This window comes from Giraffa tippelskirchi, chromosome 11, assembly GCF_054371585.1.
Source record: "Giraffa tippelskirchi isolate mGirTip1 chromosome 11, T2T-mGirTip1v1.2.pri, whole genome shotgun sequence".
Classification (NCBI taxonomy): Eukaryota; Metazoa; Chordata; class Mammalia; order Artiodactyla; family Giraffidae; genus Giraffa; species Giraffa tippelskirchi.
In genome coordinates this window covers 119887366-119907610 of record NC_137285.1, presented here as the reverse complement: position 1 = coordinate 119907610, position 20245 = coordinate 119887366, and the positions used below count along the sequence as shown (strand labels likewise).

Here is a 20245-nt window from a genome sequence, read left to right as displayed (position 1 = left end):
GATATAAACCTAGGAACCTAGCAACAGAACTCTAAAACATAGGAAGCAAAAATTCAAAAGTGAAAGCAGAAATATACAGTTCTAAAATAATAGTTGGAGATTTCAATGCTGTACTTTCCATATGGAGGAACAATTAGAAGATCAGTAGCAGTAGGGGAGTTGAACAATACTCTAAACCAGCTATATCTGACAGACATAAACAGACACTCTCTCCAACATCAGCTTAGTAGTGTTTCTGCTGAACAGATTTTCTCAAGAACTTTGTGGATCTTCTGTAAATTTCAGTGGGGTTCATTCCTCTATGCAAAAGCCACATTTATAGATCTTTTCCAGACAAACCCTTCTAAGCCTTGCCCTCCTGCTGAAATAGTAGAAAACAGTACCGTTAAGCTCCCTAGAGGACTTCTAGTTTGAATGATATCTGTGAGGCAAACCCTTATCCTCTTTTTTGGGGAGAGTGTAGTTAAAATGATTTTCATTTATTTATTTATTATTTTTAATTGGAGGATAATTGCTTCACAGTATTGTGTTGGTTTCTGCCATATATCAACATGAATCAGCCAAGTAACAATATATCTCCTCCCTCTTGAACATCCCTCCAACCTACCATCCCACCCCTTTTGCCTGCTTAAGTTGAGCCTATCCGGGATAACCTTCTTTTGGTTAAACCAAAATCAGCTGATTTGGGACCTTAATTTTATCTGAAAATTCCTTCATCAATGCTACATTCTATTGTTTTGCAGCAAAGGGAAGTCATTAGGTAGGCCTTGAATAATGGAGCTACCCTCATCTGTGTGCCAAGTGGTAAAGTATGTAAAGTCCTCAGTCCAGTATTTGACGTATACTAAGAGCTCAATAAATGTTAACACCTCCTATCTTTTGATTTTTCTAAAGTCTCTTTTGGAACCACAATCTCAATGCCCAAAGGGATGTGGGACTCAATGAGGTAAATCCCACTGAAGGGGAGGAGGATCTAAAGGAGTTTGCCATCACCTAGCCAAAGGAGAATCAGATTCTCTTACTTATAAGAGCATGCTTCACAGTTTAAGAAAATCTGGAGAGAGGAACTGTTAGTGGAGAATTGAAGTCTTAAACCAGAGAACTTGGAAGGAATGCATATGCAGATTAGGTTCCAGGGAATTTTTCAATGCATCAGGGTAGAGTATAGAAAGGAATTAAGAGAGAAGCATAGCCCAGGGAGTGTATGCCATCCAAACAAGTAAGATGGCTGTTATATGGAGATACACATAACCTTCAAGATATTCTTTTAGTTGACCCAAGGGGCTTAGAGTTTAGGTGGCTTAGGAGTATAACTGAGCCATTCTGTACATGGAATTCATTTGGTGCCTATACCTATTCCAGGTGGTAGAGGCAAATTTTAAGAGATGATATTCAGTTAAGATTGGCCTATGAACTAAAGTAACCTGAAAAGTGGCAAGTGTGTCAGAGAAAACATCATGAAAAGAGAAAAAGGCTGTTTGAATAGAATGAATAAAGCCCAAGGACTAGAGGATCCTATGGGACCAAGAACGGAAATGTAGGAAAAAGAGAAGCTCCCCAAGGTAGAAGCAGGTTCCAATCTCCAGGAAACCATGAAGACTGAAAATAGAATGTCAGACCCACCACTCCAAGGTGAATAAATATAGGGTTTAATGATCATATGTCAAGTCCAATAAAGATTGGGAAGCTTACATACATTGGAGAATGAAAGGAAAGATCAAGACTTAAGGGTCTAAATTTAGGCCAAGGTTTGTTTTTTGTTTGTTTGATTTTTACTTTAACTAGAAACTACATACCACAACTGCAGTCAGGAACACCGATCCTATAGATTTTCTTTCAGAAGTGGCTTCCCATCTCCTGAAGCTTCTGCCATGAGATAATAGGAAATATTAGTTATGGAAATTGCTGCAACATGGAAAATAACTTTCAACATTTTGGTATAGACTGAAAATTAATGGAGATGCTGTGTCTTTTCTGCTAATGTTTTAGTGATTATATTATTTTCTTGTTGTCTCAAAATGGGGAGATGCTTTTCTTTAGGAGATGTGGGAGATTGTAACCCAAAGAAGGCCTCTTCAGCATTTGAAATCCCATAGTCATTGACCTCCATGTAGGTTAGGAAGGGACAAAAAATGTAGGACAGTAGCTATAGCTGCTTTTTACTTCTAAGACTTTAAGACTAAGCCTACTGACCTAGAATTCTCAGAGCTGTCATTTCGAGGGCACAGACAAAGACACATAGGGAGGAGGGTAGACTTCTCAGTGATTGTCTCCACTGGACGGTCTGGTTCAGATTTGGATGGATACTGTGACACTGGAAAGCTGGGGAGTCTGTCTGTCCTGTTACACTGTCAGGCTCCTATTATTCTTCATTCTGCATGAGTAACTGTGCTGAGTGTTGGATAGGAGTTGAATGTGTCAGAAGACATTTTCAAGATTACCTTCCCTGAAGGGAACTGACACACTATGGATATATCCCCGTATTAGGAGATGATCTGCCTGTGATTTGAGAGCATTGGTTTATACCCCAATGGACACAACATTTGATCACCAAGCTGCATGGTAAAAGTAAGATTTTATATTGACTACAGAAATTGTAATCTGGAAATCAATCCATATATTCAATTCTTGCTAAAAACTGAATCCTTGGTATCTATTGTAACCTAACAAAATGATCTCTGCTGAAGATGAATGCAGAGGCCTTTACTAGGTGTCTGTAGGTCCAGAACACACTAGTAGTTTCCTCAAGAGTAAATCAGTTTTACAGTTAAGTTGTATACCAGGATCTCTCCTTTCCACCTCCAACTAGAGTGTCTGGGAAGACATCCTTTGAAGTCACATAAAAATCAAGTTTGGAGGCGGGGCTAAGATGGCGGAGGAATAGGACGGGGAGACCACTCTCTCCTCCACAAATTTATCGAAAGAACATCTGAACGCTGAGCAAACTTCACAAAACTACTTCTGAAGGCTGGCAGAGGACGTCAGGCTTCCACAAAGACAGCGCATTATCTTCAAAAGAGGTAGGAGAAATTATAAAAGATAAAAAGAGAGACAAAAGAGTTAGGGACGGAGACCCGTCCCGGGGAGGGAGTCGTAAAAGAGGAGAAATTTCCAAGCACCAGGAAACCCTCTCACCGGCGGGTGTGGGGGAAGATTTCTTATCTCGGAGGGCAACGTAACTGGGAGGAAAAAATAAATAAAACCCACAGATTACGTGCCTAAAGCAACTCCCAGCAAAGAACCCCAGACGCTCGCATCATCCGCCACCAGCAAGTGGGGGCTGAACGGAGAGGAGCGGGCGGCACTGCCTAGGGTAAGGACCGGGCCCGAGTGCCCTGAGGGCAATCTGAGGGAGCTAACGTGAGATAGTAACCTAAACTGTGGGACAGCCAGAGAGAGAGAACTATCCCACGAAAAGCCCAACTCTAAGGCACTGCCGGCCCACTCACAGAACAAAGGACTGAGCGATACCAGAGGAGAGCTAGCCGGCTGCAGACCGCCCCATCCCCCGCCGGACACAGCGGGCAGGCGGGGCCCGCCAGAGCGGGAAAGGGGCAAACTCGGCCCCAGAGAGGGCACCCCCTACCAAACTGCAAACAGGCTCCCAGTTTCTAAGCAAAGACTGCCTGAGATCCCGGAGGGTCGACAGCCGCCGGGAGGGTCGCAGCCAGAGACCAGCTCCCTAGAACCGACACAAAGCACACCGGCGCCGGGCGCGCCCGTAAACCGAGGCAGGGACCAGGGAGGTGATAAGCCGCACCGCCCCAACAGGGGAGAGTGCGCTCGCCAAACTCCTGGCCGCCTAAGCAGCTCCGACCGGGAACAGCACAAGCCGCGGGCGAAACCGAGTCTGCGCCCTTGTGGAGTAACCGGGAGCCTGAACCTGAGCGGCTTAGACCTGGGAAGTGCATGCATCTCAGGGCCCACTCCCCGGCCGAGTAACCTGAAGCCTGAGCAGGGTAGACGGGGAAAGCACACACGCCGTGAGCGGGGGCGAACCCAGTGCGGTCGAGACACTGCGAGCTCACCACACACACGCCAGGTTTGCAGTGTTCCTTCCTCCCCACAGCACGATTGAACAAGCGAACCTAAAGAGACCACCTCCACCCCTTTGTTGCAGGGCGGAAATTAGATACTGAAGAGACCTCCAAACAGAAGCCAAATAAACAGAGGGAAGCGCTTTGGAAGTGACAGGCCAACAGATTAAAATCCCTGTAGTTAATACCGGCTGCATTGAAAAGGACCTATAGATCTTGAAGAGTATAAGCAGGAACAAGGATCTATCTGCAACTGAGCAGACCCCACACTGCTCACAACAGATCCAGAGAAAGTCCGGGATATATATATTTTTTACTATTATTTTTTTTTTTTAATTAAAATTTTTTTTCTCTTCTTTCCTTTTTCTTCAAGTCCTCTATTACACCTTTAACTTTCATTTTCATAACCCACTATTAACTTGCACAAAAAAAACCCCCTATTTTTGAAGCAAACTGCATACATATATCATACCTTTTGTGTTTTCTTTTTTTACTGTTTTTTTCCTGTTTTACTTTTTTTACTGTTTCTTTTTCTACTGTTTTACTGTTTTTTTTCTTTTTACACTGTTTCCTTTTTTCTTTTTTTTATATTGTAAGTTTTATAAGAGTCTAACCTCTACTCTAGATTTTTAATCTTTGTTTTACATATTTGATATCAATTTTGTACATTTAAGAACCCAATCTTTAGGACCCATTTTTACTCAGGAGTGTGATCACTGGCCTGATTACTCTCTCCCCCTATTGATGCTCTTTCTTCTCCCCCAGGGAACCTCTATCTCCCACCCTCCTCCTTCTCTTCTCAACCCAATTCTGTGAATCTCTGAGGGTGTTCTGGGTACCGGAGAACACTTCAGGAACAGGATACTGCCCAGATCTCTCTCTCCCCTCTTGATTCCTCCCTTTCTACTCATGCTCACCTCTATTACCTTCCTCCCCCCCTCTCTATGTATCTCTGTGAACCACTCTGAGGGTTCCAAACTGTGGAAAGCACAGAGGGAAGTGCTTACTGGCTAGATTGCTCTCTCCACATTTGAATTCCCCTCTTCCCCTCCTGGTCACCTCAACCCCCCCCCCCCACCTCATCTCTCCATGTAATTCAGTGAACCTTTCTGGGTATCCCTCACTGTGGAGAATCTTTTCACCATTAACCTAAAAGTTTTATTATTGATGCTGTATGGAAGGAGAAGTCTTGAGGCTACTGCAAGAATAAGACTGAAAGCCAGGGGAAACATTAATTAATAAGAGACCATCCAATAGCCTCCACATATACACTGAAACCAAGCTCCACCCAAGAGCCAATAAGTTCCAGAGCAAGACATACCACGCAAATTCTCCAGCAACGCAGGAACATAGACCTGAGCATCAATATACAGGCTGCCCAGAGGCACACCAAATCCATAGACATCTCAAAAATTAATACTGGTCACTCCATTGCACTCTAGAGAGCAGAAATCCAGCTCCACCCACCAGAACACCGACACAAGCTCCCCCAACCAGGAAGCCTTGACAAGCCACCTGTCCAACCCCAACCACAGTGAGGAACCTCCACAATAAAGAGGAACTTCATACTACCAGAATACAGAAGGGCCACGCCTAACACAGCAATCTAGACAAGATGAAAAGGCAGAGAAATACTCAGCAAGTAAAGGAAAATGAGAAATGCCCACAAAACCAAACAAAAGAGGAGGAGATAGGGAATCTATCTGAAAAAGAATTTAGAATAATGATAATAAAAATGATCCAAAATCTTGAAAGCAAAATGGAGTTACAGATAAATAGCCTGGAGACAAGGATTGAGAAGATGCAAGAAATGTTTATCAAGGACTTAGAAGAAATAAAAAGGAGTCAATATAAAATGAATAATGAAATAAAGGAGATAAAAGACTCTGGAGGGAACCAACAGTAGAATAACGGAGGCAGAAGATAGGATAAGTGAGGTAGAAGATAGAATGATGGAAATAAACGAAGCAGAGAGGAAAAAAGAAAAAAGAATCAAAAGAAATGAGGAAAACCTCAGGGACCTCTGGGACAATATGAAACGCCCCAACATTCGAATCATAGGAGTCCCAGAAGAAGAAGATAAAAGGAAAGGCCATGAAAAAATACTCGAGGAGATAATAGTTGAAAATTTCCCTAAAATGAGGAAAGAAATAGTCACAGAAGTCCAAGAAACCCAGAGAGTTCCAAACAGGATAAACCCAAGGCGAAACACCCCAAGACACATATTAATCAAATTAACAAAGATCAAACACAAAGAACAAATATTAAAAGCAGCAAGGGAAAAACAACAAATAACACACAAGGGGATCCCTATAAGGATAACAGCTGATCTTTCAATAGAAACCCTTCAGGCAGGAAGGGAATGGCAGGACATACTCAAAGTAATGAAAGAGAATAATCTACAACCCAGACTACTGTACCCAGCAAGGATCTCATTCAGATATGAAGGAGAATTCAAAAGCTTTACAGACAAGCAAGAGCTGAGGGAATTCAGCACCACCAAACCAGCTCTCCAACAAATGCTAAAGGATCTTCTCTAAACAGGAAACACAGAAAGGATGTTTCAACACAAACTCAAAACAACCAAGTAAATGGCAACGGGATCATACTTTTCAATAATTACCTTAAATGTAAATGGGTTGAATGCCCCAACCAAAAGATAAAGGCTTGCTGAGTGGATACAAAAACAAGACCCCTATATATGCTGTCTACAAGAGACCCACCTCAAAACTAGGGACACACACAGGCTGAAAGTGAAGGGATGGAAAAACATATTTCATGCAAACGGAGACCAAAAGAAAGCAGGAGTCGCAATACTCATTTCAGATAAAATAGACTTTAAAATAAAGGATGTGAAAAGGGACAAAGAAGGACACTACATAAAGATCAAAGGATCAATCCAAGAAGAAGACGTAACAATCATAAATATATATGCACCCAACATAGGAGCACCACAATATATAAGGCAAATACTAACAAGTATGAAAGGGGAAATTAACAATAACACAATAATAGTGGGAGACTTTAATACTCCACTCACGCGTATGGATAGATCAACTAAACAGAAAATTAACAAGGAAACACAAACTTTAAATGATGCAATAGACAAATTAGATTTAATTGATATTTACAGCACTTTCCACCCCAAAACAATCAATTTTACCTTTTTCTCAAGTGCACATGGAACTTTCTCCAGGATAGATCACATCCTGGGCCATAAATCTAGCCTTGGTAAATTCAAAAAAATTGAAATCATCCCAGCCATCTTCTCTGACCACAATGCAGTAAGATTAGACCTCAATTACAGGAAAAAAACTATTAAAAATTCCAACATATGGAGGCTAAACAACACGCTTCTGAATAACCAACAAATCACAGAAGAAATCAAAAAAGAAATCAAATTATGCATAGAAACGAATGAAAATGAAAACACAACAACCCAAAACCTATGGGACACTGTAAAAGCAATACTAAGGGGAAGGTTCATAGCAATACAGGCGTACCTCAAGAAACAAGAAAAAAAATCAAATAAATCAACTAACTCTACACCTAAAGCAACTAGAGAAGGAAGAAATGAAGAACCCCAGGGTCAGTATAAGGAAAGAAATCTTAAAAATTAGGGCAGAAATAAATGCAAAAGAAACAAAAGAGACCTTAGCAAAAATCAACAAAACTAAAAGCTGGTTTTTTGAGAAGATAAACAAAATTGACAAGCCATTAGCCAGACTCATCAAGAAACAAAGGGAGAAGAATCAGATCAACAAAATTAGAAATGAAAATGGAGAGATCACAACAGACTCCACAGAAATACAAAGGATCATAAGAGACTACTACCAACAGCTATATGCCAATAAAGTGGACAACTTGGAAGAAATGGACAAATTCTTAGAAAAGTATAACTTTCCAAAACTGAACCAGGAAGAAATAGAAGATCTTAACAGACCCATCACAAGCACGGAAATCGAAACTGTAATCAGAAATCTTCCAGCAAACAAAAGCCCAGGACCAGACGGCTTCACAGCGGAATTCTACCAAAAATTTAGAGAAGAGCTAACACCTATCCTACTCAAACTCTTCCAGAAAATTGCAGAAGATGGTAAACTTCCAAACTCATTCTATGAGGCCACCATCACCCTAATTCCAAAACCAGACAAAGATGTCACAAAAAAGGAAAACTACAGGCCAATATCACTGATGAACATAGATGCAAAAATCCTTAATAAAATTCTAGCAAACAGAATCCAACATCATATTAAAAAGATCATACATCATGACCAAGTGGGCTTTATCCCAGGAATGCAAGGTTTTTTTAACATCCGCAAATCAATCAATGTAATACATCACATTAACAAATTGAAAGAAAAAAACCATATGGTTATCTCAATAGATGCAGAAAAAGCCTTTGACAAAATTCAGCATCCATTTATGATAAAAACCCTCCAGAAAGCAGGAATAGAAGGAACATATCTCAACATAACAAAAGCTATATATGACAAACCCACAGCAAACATTATCCTCAATGGTGAAAAATTGAAAGCATTTCCCCTAAAGTCAGGAACAAGGCAAGGATGCCCACTTTCACCACTACTATTCAACATAGTTTTGGAAGTTTTGGCCACAGCAATCAGAGCTGAAAAAGAAATAAAAGGAATACAGATAGGAAAAGAAGAAGTAAAACTCTCACTGTTTGCAGATGACATGATCCTCTACATAGAAAACCCTAAAGACTCTACTAGAAAATTACTAGAGTTGATCAATGAATATAGTAAAGTTGCAGGATATAAAATTAACACACAGAAATCCCTTGCATTCCTATACTCCAATAATGAGAAAACAGAAAGAGAAATTAAGGAAACAATACCATTCACCATTGCAACAAAAAGAATAAAATACTTAGGACTATGTCTACCTAAAGAAACAAAAGACTTATATATAGAAAACTATAAAACACTGCTGAAAGGAATCAAAGAGGACACAAACAGATGGAGAAATATACCGTGTTCATGGATTGGAAGAATTAATATAGTGAAAATGAGTATACTACCCAAAGCAATCTATAGATTCAATGCAATCCCTATCAAGCTACCAATGGTATTTTTCACAGAACTAGAACAAATCATCTCACAATTTGTATGGAAATATAAGAAACCTCGAATAGCCAAAGCAATCTTGAGGAAGAAGAATGGAACTGGAGGAATCAACCTGCCTGACTTCAGGCTCTACTACAAAGCCACAGTCATCAAGACAGTATGGTACTGGCACAAAGATAGAAATATAGGTCAATGGAACAAAATAGAAAGCCCAGAGATAAACCCACGCACATATGGACACCTTATCTTCGACAAAGGAGGCAAGAATATACAATGGAGAAAAGACAATCTCTTTAACAAGTGGTGCTGGGAAAACTGGTCAACCACTTGTAAAAGAATGAAACTAGAACACTTCCTAACACCATACACAGAAATAAACTCAAAATGGATTAAAGATCTAAACATAAGACCAGAAACTATAAAACTCCTAGAGGAAAACATAGGCAAAACACTCTCCAACATAAATCACAGCAGGATCCTCCATGACCCACCTCCCAGAATATTGGAAATAAAAGCAAAAATAAACAAATGGGACCTAATTAAAATTAAAAGCTTTTGCACAACAAAGGAAACTATAAGCAAGGTGAAAAGACAGCCTTCAGAATGGGAGAAAATAATAGCAAACGAAGCAACAGACAAACAATTAATCTCAAAAATATACAAGCAACTTCTGCAGCTGAATTCCAGAAAAATAAACGACCCAATCAAAAAATGGGCCAAAGAACTAAACAGACATTTCTCCAAAGAAGACATACAGATGGCTAACAAACACATGAAAAGATGCTCAACATCACTCATTATTAGAGAAATGCAAATCAAAACCACAATGAGGTATCATTTCACACCAGTCAGAATGGCTGCTATCCAAAAATCTACAAGCAATAAATGCTGGAGAGGGTGTGGAGAAAAGGGAACCCTCTTACACTGTTGGTGGGAATGCAAACTAGTACAGCCACTATGGAGAACAGTGTGGAGATTCCTTAAAAAACTGGGAATAGAACTGCCATATGACCCAGCAATCCCACTGCTGGGCATATACACCGAGGAAACCAGAATTGAAAGAGACGCGTGTACCCCAATGTTCATCGCAGCACTGTTTACAGTAGCCAGGACATGGAAGCAACCTAGATGTCCATCAGCAGACGAATGGATAAGGAAGCTGTGGTACATATACACAATGGAATATTACTCAGCCATTAAAAAAAAATACATTTGAATCGGTTCTACTGAGATGGATGAAACTGGAGCCCATTATACAGAGTGAAGTAAGCCAGAAAGAAAAACAACAATACAGTATACTAATGCATATATATGGAATTTGAAAGATGGTAACGATAACCCTATATGCGAGACAGAATAAGAGACACAGATGCATAGAACAATTTTATGGACTCTGAGGGAGAAGGTGAGGGTGGGACGTTCTGGGAGAATAGCATTGAAACATGTATATTATCATATGTGAAAGAGAACACCATTCCTTGTTTGATGCATGAGACAAGGGCTCAGGGCCGGGGCAATGGGATGACCCAGAGGGATGGGATGGGAAGGGAGGTGGGTGGGGGGTCCAGGAAGGGGAACACATGTAAACCATGGCTGATTCATGTCAATGTATGGCAAAAACTATTACAATATTGTAAAGTAATTAGCCCCCAACTAAAAAAAAAAAAAAAAAAATCAAGTTTGTCAGTTCCAGCAAGGATCTAGTAATAGTCATAGAACTATGTCATTGTTGAAGATCCTGTTTTGTCCTTCACTGACTTATTCTCTAAGAAGAATACATATAAAATAGTGTCTATATTTGAGCACTTGTGTATAAGGCACTTGTTCTGATGGTTTCCAATGTCAATGAGTCATTCTTTGTAGCTTTGTGTGCCTCAGAGCTGATACTGGTGTTGTGTCAATGAAACAGAAGTAGAAATATGTGTAGTAGGAAGAAGGATGAGGAGAAGAAAAGATTCTTTTAGTTCTTGTCTACTTTGCTGTTGCGTACAGTGAAGGACTTTTGGGCTAGAGGTAGATTATTTACCCATCCTTCGTGGTGCTGGAAAGATTTTATCAATGATTTCTCTACTTTGCTTATCATATGAAAATGAAGTGAAAGTGTTAGTCTCTTGGTTGTGTCTGACTCTTTGTGACCCCATGGACTGTAGCCTGCCAGGCTCCTCTGTCCATGGAATTCTCCAGGCAAGAATACTGGAGTGGGTTGCTATTCCCTTTTCCAGGGAGTCTTCAAACCCAAGGATCAAACCCAGGTCTCCTGCATTTCAAGCAGTTTCTTTACTGTTTGAGTCACCAGGGAAGCATATAGTTTTGGTCTATATTTATTGCCAAATTATAGAGATAGATCTAAAGAAGGCAGGAATCTATTCAAAAAAGGCAGAAATTGCAGCAAATTAATGCAGGTGTTAAGGATTGTAATGTCCTCACTCTTCTGACTGATTGAACTTGACTTGGTTTTAAACCAATTTAAAGTTAAAAACATGAGTTAATCTTTCAAAGTCGTTGTTCTCAGACTTTATATTGCCTAATGATTACCTGAGGACATCTTAAAAATGTGGATTCCCAGCCCCACTCACAGAGAATCTGACGTGGAAGGTCTGGCTTATTGCTCAGGAACTATGGTTTTTATAAACACCTCAACTTTCATTTTACAAATGCTGCCAAGTGGTAAATCACATTTTGAAAAAAACTCTATTCTAAGAAAACATTTTTTAGTGAAGAAAAGGTGGGAGTGTAGAAAATAAATTTGCCATTTCTGTTGGCCTGAACATGATGATGTATCATTTGACTCTCTTTACTTCTTCTTTCTAGTTGAGGTACTCTTTCTGTCTCAGTATTTGAATGAATACACATGAAAATTCAACTGCTGTGCTAGAATGTTCAACTGAATTAAATTTTTTAGGAGTTTAACTTCAAAGGATAAAGAAATGCAAAGCTATAAAGTTTTTTAAGGAGACAGGTAGGCTAGATCCAGAAATGCTGCTGACATATGACTGAGTCTAATATGGTCAGAAAAATTACCTGAAATTTCTGATAATTTCAGAAATTATCAAAGAAAAAAAAAAACAGAATATTTCCCAGAGCAGTAGTAGGCCTGATTGTCCATAATGAAAATTTAGATCAAATGTTGTATGAAGTTAACAACAACAGAAACAACTCTGTTTAATAGATCCTGGAAATACTCTCATATTCATAGAATAGACAGTAAGGAGTTTGAATATTGAACCAATGAACAATCTTGGTTATTTACAGATATGTTATTAATAAAAGCAGATGAATGTCAGAGTTCCCAGTAGCAGCATGGTATTGCTACATGATATTATAGCACTATTTTTAATATTCTTAAGGAATATGATTTGGATCCTAAGAATATCTGTCCACCAAATTAGTAAAGGGAAAAGTAAAGCTACTAGTGTAATGATTTTTATTGCATAAGGTAAAAATTAAAAAGTTACAATAAAAATTCTAGCTAGTTCATACAAACAATGAATGCTTGAAAGGGTGTGGAGAAAAGGGAACCCCTTGCACTGTTGGTGGCAATGTAAACTGATACAGCCATTAAGGAGAACAGTATAAATATTCCTTAAAAAACTAAAAATAGAACTAAAATGTGACCCAGCAATCCCATTACTGGGCAGTTACCCAAAGAAAAGCATATTTCAAAAAGACACATGCATCCCTATGTTCATTGCAGCACCATTTACAATAACCAGGATATGGAAACAACCTAAATGTCTATCAACAGAGAAATGGATACAGAAGAGGTGGTACATATATACAATGGAATATTACTCAGTCATGAAAAGGAACGAAATTGGGTCATTTGTAGAGATGTGGATGTACCTAGAGACTTTTATACAGAGTGAACTAAGTCAAAAAAAGAAAAACAAATATCATATATTAATGCATATCTGTGGAATTTGAAAGAATTGGTATAGATGATCTTATTTATAAAGCAGAAATAGTGACACAGATGTAGAGAACAAATATATAGATATCAAGGGGGAAAGGAGGATGGGATAAATTGGGAGGTTGGGACTGACATATACATACTATGTATAAAATAGATAACAAATGGGAACCTACTGTATAGCATAGGAAACTGTACTCAGTGCTCTGCAGTAACCTAAATGGAAAGGAAATCCAAAAAAGAGAGGATATATGTATTTTTATAGCTGATTTACTTTGCTGTACATTAGCAACTAACACAATATTATAAAGCAACTATACTTCAGTAAAAACTTTACACATTCCAGTTAGCTCAATATAGGACGAGGTGGTATAGGTGAGGATACTGTGTGTGTGTGTGTGTGTGTGTGTGTGTGTGTTGGGTGGTAATGTGAGTGAAAATGCACCAAGCTGGTAAAAATTTATTTTTGAATGTGACATAAAAATGAAAGTTGGTAATGACATAAAAGGGTGATTCCTTTCTCTCTCTGTGTGTGCATGCTCAGTCATGTCCAACTTTTTGTGACCACATGGAATGTAGTCCCCCAGGCTTCTCTGTCCATCATGCTAACTAATGAAATAATAAAATGAAATAAAGAAATATCAACTGGTGTCACAAAAGTAGACAAAAAAAATTCAAAAGAAGAAATTATGGGTACATATAAATGACAGGAATAAGTCAAGTTTTTCATCCTTCTGTATATTCCAGTAGAACTGTGTGTAAACATACATCAAGATATATCCACCAGAATGTGCATAGCACCACTATTCATAAAAGTAAAAAATTGGAAACAATCCTGATGTCCATTCATAGTCACATGGTAAATAAAAAGTGACATATTCATACAATAATAAAACAATATCATGGTGATACACAACATTATGGGTAAATCTCACAATTTTAAGCTTTGAAACCAGCCAAATACAAAAGAATACATATAATATGATTCCATATACAGAAAGATAAATACCTGCCAAAATGAATTTATAATATCACAAGTCTGAGTAATGACTAGTATAAACTGTTAGGAAGTAGAGAGATTAATGATAAGAAGTAGCTAAGAGTATGGGAGATTGTTCTGGAATATGGGCAGTGTTCTAATACTCCATTTGGGCATGCTTATGTGGTCAATTTGTGATACTTCATTAAACTATAAATACTGGTAGACTCTAATCTCATGGCATGATCTTCTCTATGGTTTGAGAAGTCATTGGTCAGTGGAGGAAGGATCAAAGAGACCAGGAGAAATATCAAAGCAGTATTTGTTCCATCCCAGGAAGACTGTCAAGTTAACCTGTGTTGTTTCTACTTAGGGTAAAGTCACAGGCACATGTTTTATGGTTATTGGGCTCAAATCTTTCATAGTCACATAAACAGAAAGCAGATAATCTCAGACCTTATATAGAAAACCCCCTGAGAACCTGTTTGTTATTTCTTGAGCTAAAAAGCCTGAACATGGTTGATCTGAGACAGACTTGGTGGTACAATTGAACAGGACTAGAGAAAGACTTATAGTTCTTTAGGGTAAGAGTCAGGCCACTAGGAAATGGTGATTTTCAGAGACTAGCAGGTAAACTTAGGCTTATTATTAAATGACTTGTCCCCTGTAAAAAAGGAGAGCGTAATTCTTTGTTTAATTTCCTGTTGTCTAAGAAAAACACAGATAAAGTTGTGTGGACATCTATGTGACAGAAAAATAACATCAGATAACTTGTATTCAGAGATCTTCTCTGACATCCCCTAACTCAAAGTTTCCTTTCTATTACACAACCTCAGGTTCTAAAGAGGAAGACTGTGAAAAATAGGCCTCTCAGCCATATTTAGTAGAAATTCAGTAGAAGGGATATAGTTGATGACATAGATGTTGTAAAAGTTCAGATATTTGTTCATTTTTCTAATCTATATTGATCTCTAGCTCGTTAAAGTTCATGAATACTATTAATTCCAACTTGCTGAGATTGTCAAGAAGCTTTGAGCTATTCAAACTCAAGATGACTTCTCTCAGAAATAGGAATTTTTGTGACTCTTGTCCTAAGTAAATTGCACATATATATGTGGTTTGGGTGTGTATGTAAAAAGGAAAGAGGTCATTACATTGTCTCATTTTAAGACTTACATACAGCTACCAAGAACAAGATGGTATTAATGAAGAGAGATATAGGTCAATGGCAATGGAAGAGTACAGAGGATCTAGAAATACACTCATACATATATGCTACACTGATTTGCAAAGAGGAATGGAAAATCTATTCAACAAATGGTGCTGGGACAATTGGATATCCATGTGGAAAAAACCTGATCATTGACCCTGCTTTATACCACACCCAAAATAGCTCATCACACCACACCCAAAAGAACTCAAAATAGACCAAAACTTAATGTAAAAATTAACCTATTAAACTTCTGGATGAAAGAAGAGTGAAAAATATTAATATTCATGGCCTTGCAGTGGGCAAAACTTTCTTAGGACACTAAAATCATGAGCTGTAAAAAAACTGATCAATTAGACAATCAAAATGAAAAATTTGGCTCTCTGAAAATTACATTAAGACAATTAAAGGTCTAACTAAAGAATGGAAGAAAATATTTTCAATGAATATGTCTGACAAAAAACTCATATCCAAATTATATAAAGACTCTTACAGTTCAGTAATATGTAAGAGAAGGCAGTAAGAACAGGGCAAAGTGTTTGAATAGCTGATTTCATCAAAGAAGATATTGAGTGGTCACTAAGTGCGTGAAAAGATGGTCAACATCATTAGTCATTAGGGAAATTCAAATTAAAACTGCAATGAGCAAACAGAGCAAACTCATTAGAAAGGCTAAAATTAAGAAGACTGACAATGTCAAGTGTCAGAGAGGATGTAGAGCAGCTAGAGCATGCCTCACTCTTGGTAGTAACCATTTCAGAAACGTGTTAGGCACTTGTGAAACATCACACACCACATGACTCAGACATTTCACTTCTAGATAGCTATCCAAGAGAATTGAAAATTTTTGTCCACACAACGATGTGTGTATAGATGTTCATAGTAGATTTTTGCATAATAGCTAAAAACTGGAAATACTCAAAGTGTCCATAAATAGGTAGATACTGTGTTGGCCAAAAAGTTCTTTTGGGTTTTTGTGTAACATCCCCTGAATGAACTTTCTGGCTAATCCAATAGTAAACAAAATAACTCTATACAATAAAATGCTGCTTAATAATAGAAATGGATACCTACTCATACAAGCAACAACATGGTTGAATTTAAAATTTATTATGCTGTATGAAAGAAGCCATCAACAAAAGAATACTTCTTGTATTATTCCATTTATATAAAATGCAAACTAATTGATAGTAACCCAAAGCATATCAGTGGTTGCCCGGGACTGGAGCAGAGGTAGGAATAGACTGCAAAAGGGCACTGTAAATTTTGGGGTATCATGAAAATATTTTATGTCTTGATTGTGGGAATAGTTTCAAGGGTTTAGTAGTTTCAGTTTGGCAAAATTCATCAAAATGTATACCTTAAATGGATGCATTTCTTTTGTGCATAGATTATTTCTCAATAAAATTGACATAAAAATACAAAAATAATTTTAAACTAGGATAGAGGAAGCCACATGATTCCATCTTCTGTGCGACTTTTCAAGTGGGAGAACATAGGGCCCATTTATGTGGGAGTGTATGCTTACACTTAGACATGACTTCCTTGAGACCATTTTATTCCCATATTCTAATTTGCTTTTAGTCTAGTGAGGCTTCTGGGAGCATTCTAAAACCACATAGCAAGAGAAGATCTTTTCCCTTTCCTTGGTTTTTACATTTTTGTCTTCATCTACCTAGTGATTAGTAGCAAATGCCTTAGCCACAGTTGAAACTGAGGCATTGTCTTGAGGACAGAAAGAAACTGAACTGGGACCTGAACCAGGAGCAGCCAAGTGTTTAGAGGATGTTTTTGGATAACTGAGGAGACTGAAGAGAAAAGTTGAATCCCTGGGGACCAAGAGAATGTGAAACCAGCATGGGAACAGCCTAGGACAGAGTTGTACTTCTTACCAGCAAGTGAGACCCTTGAGGTGGAATATAAGTGCATCCCAGCTTGCACCCAGTAACTTGTTTAAACCTCTCTCTGCCTTTTGTTTTCTCAACGCATCCATTCTATTACTATCTTCCCAGTGTCTCAGGCCCCCAAAAAGTCTAGTTTGATTGTTCTTCATTCTCTTTTTCACTTCCCACAATTAAACAACTCATCTTCATAATTTTACATATAATTTACACTGACTGGTCTACACCTAAGTGCCAGGCACTTTTCAAGACAATGGGGTTAGAGAGATAAATAAGAAAAAGGCTGAGAAATTTCTTTGTACTGATAGTCCAGAAGCATTGAGAGGGGTCTATGAATGCAGGAAAGGTTACCTCAAAGAGAGCATTAGTTGAGGCTCTTCTCACATTTGGTGACCTCCCTTTCCATTTCTACAGATGTAGAAGCTATGTGGTCAAACCTTCCTCATCTTCAAAAGTTGTCACCTTCAAATTAAGACTCTATTATCCATTCTTGTGTTCTTCCCTCTGGTCCCTAAGGAAGAGGCATCCCTAACCTCTTTGCAATACTAGCTCTGTCCTTTAAATCCTGCTGCTACTCACCTCCCAGTGGCCTTTTTCTTTTCTTTTTTCTTTATCTTGGGTCTAAAATATCTTGGGTATTTTTACTTTTTATTTCTATTTTACTTTTGCAGTTGCTTCACTTTGGATAAAAACCATACATCTTCCCATTTTGTTTAAATATAGAGTGGATCTTGCCTCCTCCATAAGCTTTTCTTTATATTTCTTTTATTGCCATATTTCTCAAAAAGGATTTTCAAATTTAGCACTTCTGGCTCAGTAAATGTTTGTTGATGAAATAAATTGCTGAATGCATCCTATCCACTTATTATTATTTAGTTTCACTTCTGCCCTTACCTTTTTCTAGAAAAAGTTCTCTAGAAGTCTGATATTCACATTCTAATTATCCAGTCCAGGGAGCCTTTCCAGCTTTCTATCCTGTTAAATCTGGGAGCTCCTCTTTGTGGACCATCTCTCCTCTCTTGTACTCATCATGATAATGTGCCTTTGAGTGAATGAGATCATACAAGTACCGCTGATTGGAAGTTTGGTAAAGATTTTTTAAATGTCAGCATTTATTTCACACACATTTATTGAGGGCTTTCAGCATGTTGGGAAATGTTTTAGGTACTGTGTGTTGACTAATGAATAAGGCAGGTTAGGTCCCTGCCTTTACAGGGTTTACCTCTACCTGAGGGAAGCAGACCATAAACTTCAAAATATTTGAAGAAGGAAAATAATTTCAGGTTAAGTGTTAGCAATGAAACAATCAGATAATTGGATGGAGAGTAACCTGAGACTGCTTTTGATCATGTAGTTAGAGAATATGTGTTCAAAGACTCTGCTGCTAATCATGAGCTGCTTTAGGCTCTTTATGCAGTGTCTAGCCTTTTCCAGTTTCTATCAAATATCATGATCCACCAGTGACACCACTGGGTATTTATCTAAAGGAAAAGAAAATACTAATTTGAAAAGATCCTCCCCATCCCTGACCAGGTTCATTCCAGCATTATTTACAATAACCAAAGCTGAAAGCAACATAAATGTCCATTGATGGATGGATGGATAAAGAAAGTGTGGTACATTTCTAATGGAATATTATTCAGAAAAAGAGAGAGAGAAAGAAAGAAATCCTGCCATTTGTGACAACATGGTTTGACCGTGAGGGCATTATGTTAAGTAAAATGTCACACAAAGATAAATACCATATGATCTCACTTACATATGGAAGCTAAAACAAAACATAACGTAATCAAACACAAGCTAAATGATACAGAGAACAGATTGGTGGTTGCCAGAGGTTGGGGGAGAAGGGAAGAAAATGGGTGAAGGAGGTACAAAGGCTGAAATTTCCAGTTATAAAAGGAATGAATCCTGGGAATGTTATGTGCAGCATGATGAATATAGTTGATAATACAGTATTGTGATTTGAAAGTTGCTAAGAAGACCTTAAAATTTTTCATCATAAGGAAAAGTAAACTATAACTGTGCGGTGATGTATGTTTACTAGGCTTGCTGTGGGTTATCATTTTGCAATATATACACATATGGAATCATGTTGCACCGTTTAACTAATACTGTGAATTATATCTCAATAAAAAAGAAAAAAGTAACAAAATGTTAGCTTGCCTCTTAATCTCTACCTCCTGTTGTAGATTTTACTATTTCTGTAGTTCCTCTTTGGACTTGGATTTACAGTGTTGAATGGCTTATCCAGTTAGAAACTTATTTTGAATTTCTAACTCTGGCTCTTTGAGGGTATTATTCCATTCTGATGGACAAATGGTGACGTGGGCACCTTTTATTTCTTGGAAGCCATTTTTTCCTACTTCTTCACCTGAACTATGCCCCTGTTAGTTACCGACTAAATGCTGGGCATTAGTTTGTGCTATTTGACTGCTCTGTATAAGAAGCTCTTGAATCTGTATCTCTATCTTTGTATGGTCCACCTTTCACAGTGCATCCTGAAACTCATAGGTAAGTCATTCACTTGTTTACAAGACTCGAAAAGTCCTCATTGGTTTATGATATGATCTAATTACTTGGCCCTAGCATTCAATCCCCCTCACAATCTGGCAACAAACAACCCAATCCCCCTTTTTTTTCTTTGAAGTGAAGCAAAGTGAAGTGAAGTGAAGTTGCTCAGTTGTGTCCAACTCTTTGCAACCCCATGGACTGTAGCCTACCAGATTACTCCATCCATGGGATTTTCCAGGCAAGAGTACTGGAGTGGGTTGCCATTTCCTTCTCCAGAGGATTTTCCCGACCCAGGGATTGAACCCAGGTCTCCAGCATTGTAGGCAGACGCTTTACCATCTGAGCCTTCTGTTATAATATTACTTCTCTTTTATGGTTTGGTTTCCTGGCTGCAAGGCAGGTGGCATCTCAGCTCCCCCACTGGGGATCAAACCTCAAAAGGCAAAGTCTTAACCACGGGACTGCCAGAGAATTCCCAACCCAATTCCTTTTACAACCACTCTTTTTCCTTTTATGCTAGTTCACTTTCTGCCCTTAAAAGCTGTACCCTGTCATCTTTCCTCAATCTCATAGTTTTTTAACCCTGTATGTTGAGGTGGAGCAG

The 20245-nt window shown here is 38.4% G+C and overlaps 1 protein-coding gene and 1 long non-coding RNA gene across 4 annotated transcripts in view; one reads left to right on the top strand and one right to left on the bottom strand.

The window, feature by feature from the left end:
• The window catches only part of LOC145526101 (uncharacterized), a 118132-nt gene that overhangs the window by 46477 nt on the left and 51410 nt on the right, over nucleotides 1-20245 (top strand). The window lies entirely within an intron of this gene.
• The window catches only part of LOC145526097 (interferon-induced very large GTPase 1-like), a 46954-nt gene that overhangs the window by 24990 nt on the left and 1719 nt on the right, over nucleotides 1-20245 (bottom strand). For 2 of the 3 annotated variants that reach the window (XM_081540916.1, XM_081540915.1), the window contains one exon: nucleotides 1797-1866. The exons of the other annotated variant lie outside the window; for it this stretch is intronic. The gene's annotated coding sequence lies outside the window, so the exon portion shown is untranslated. The remainder of the gene's footprint in view (nucleotides 1-1796; nucleotides 1867-20245) is intronic. 3 annotated transcript variants of the gene reach the window in all.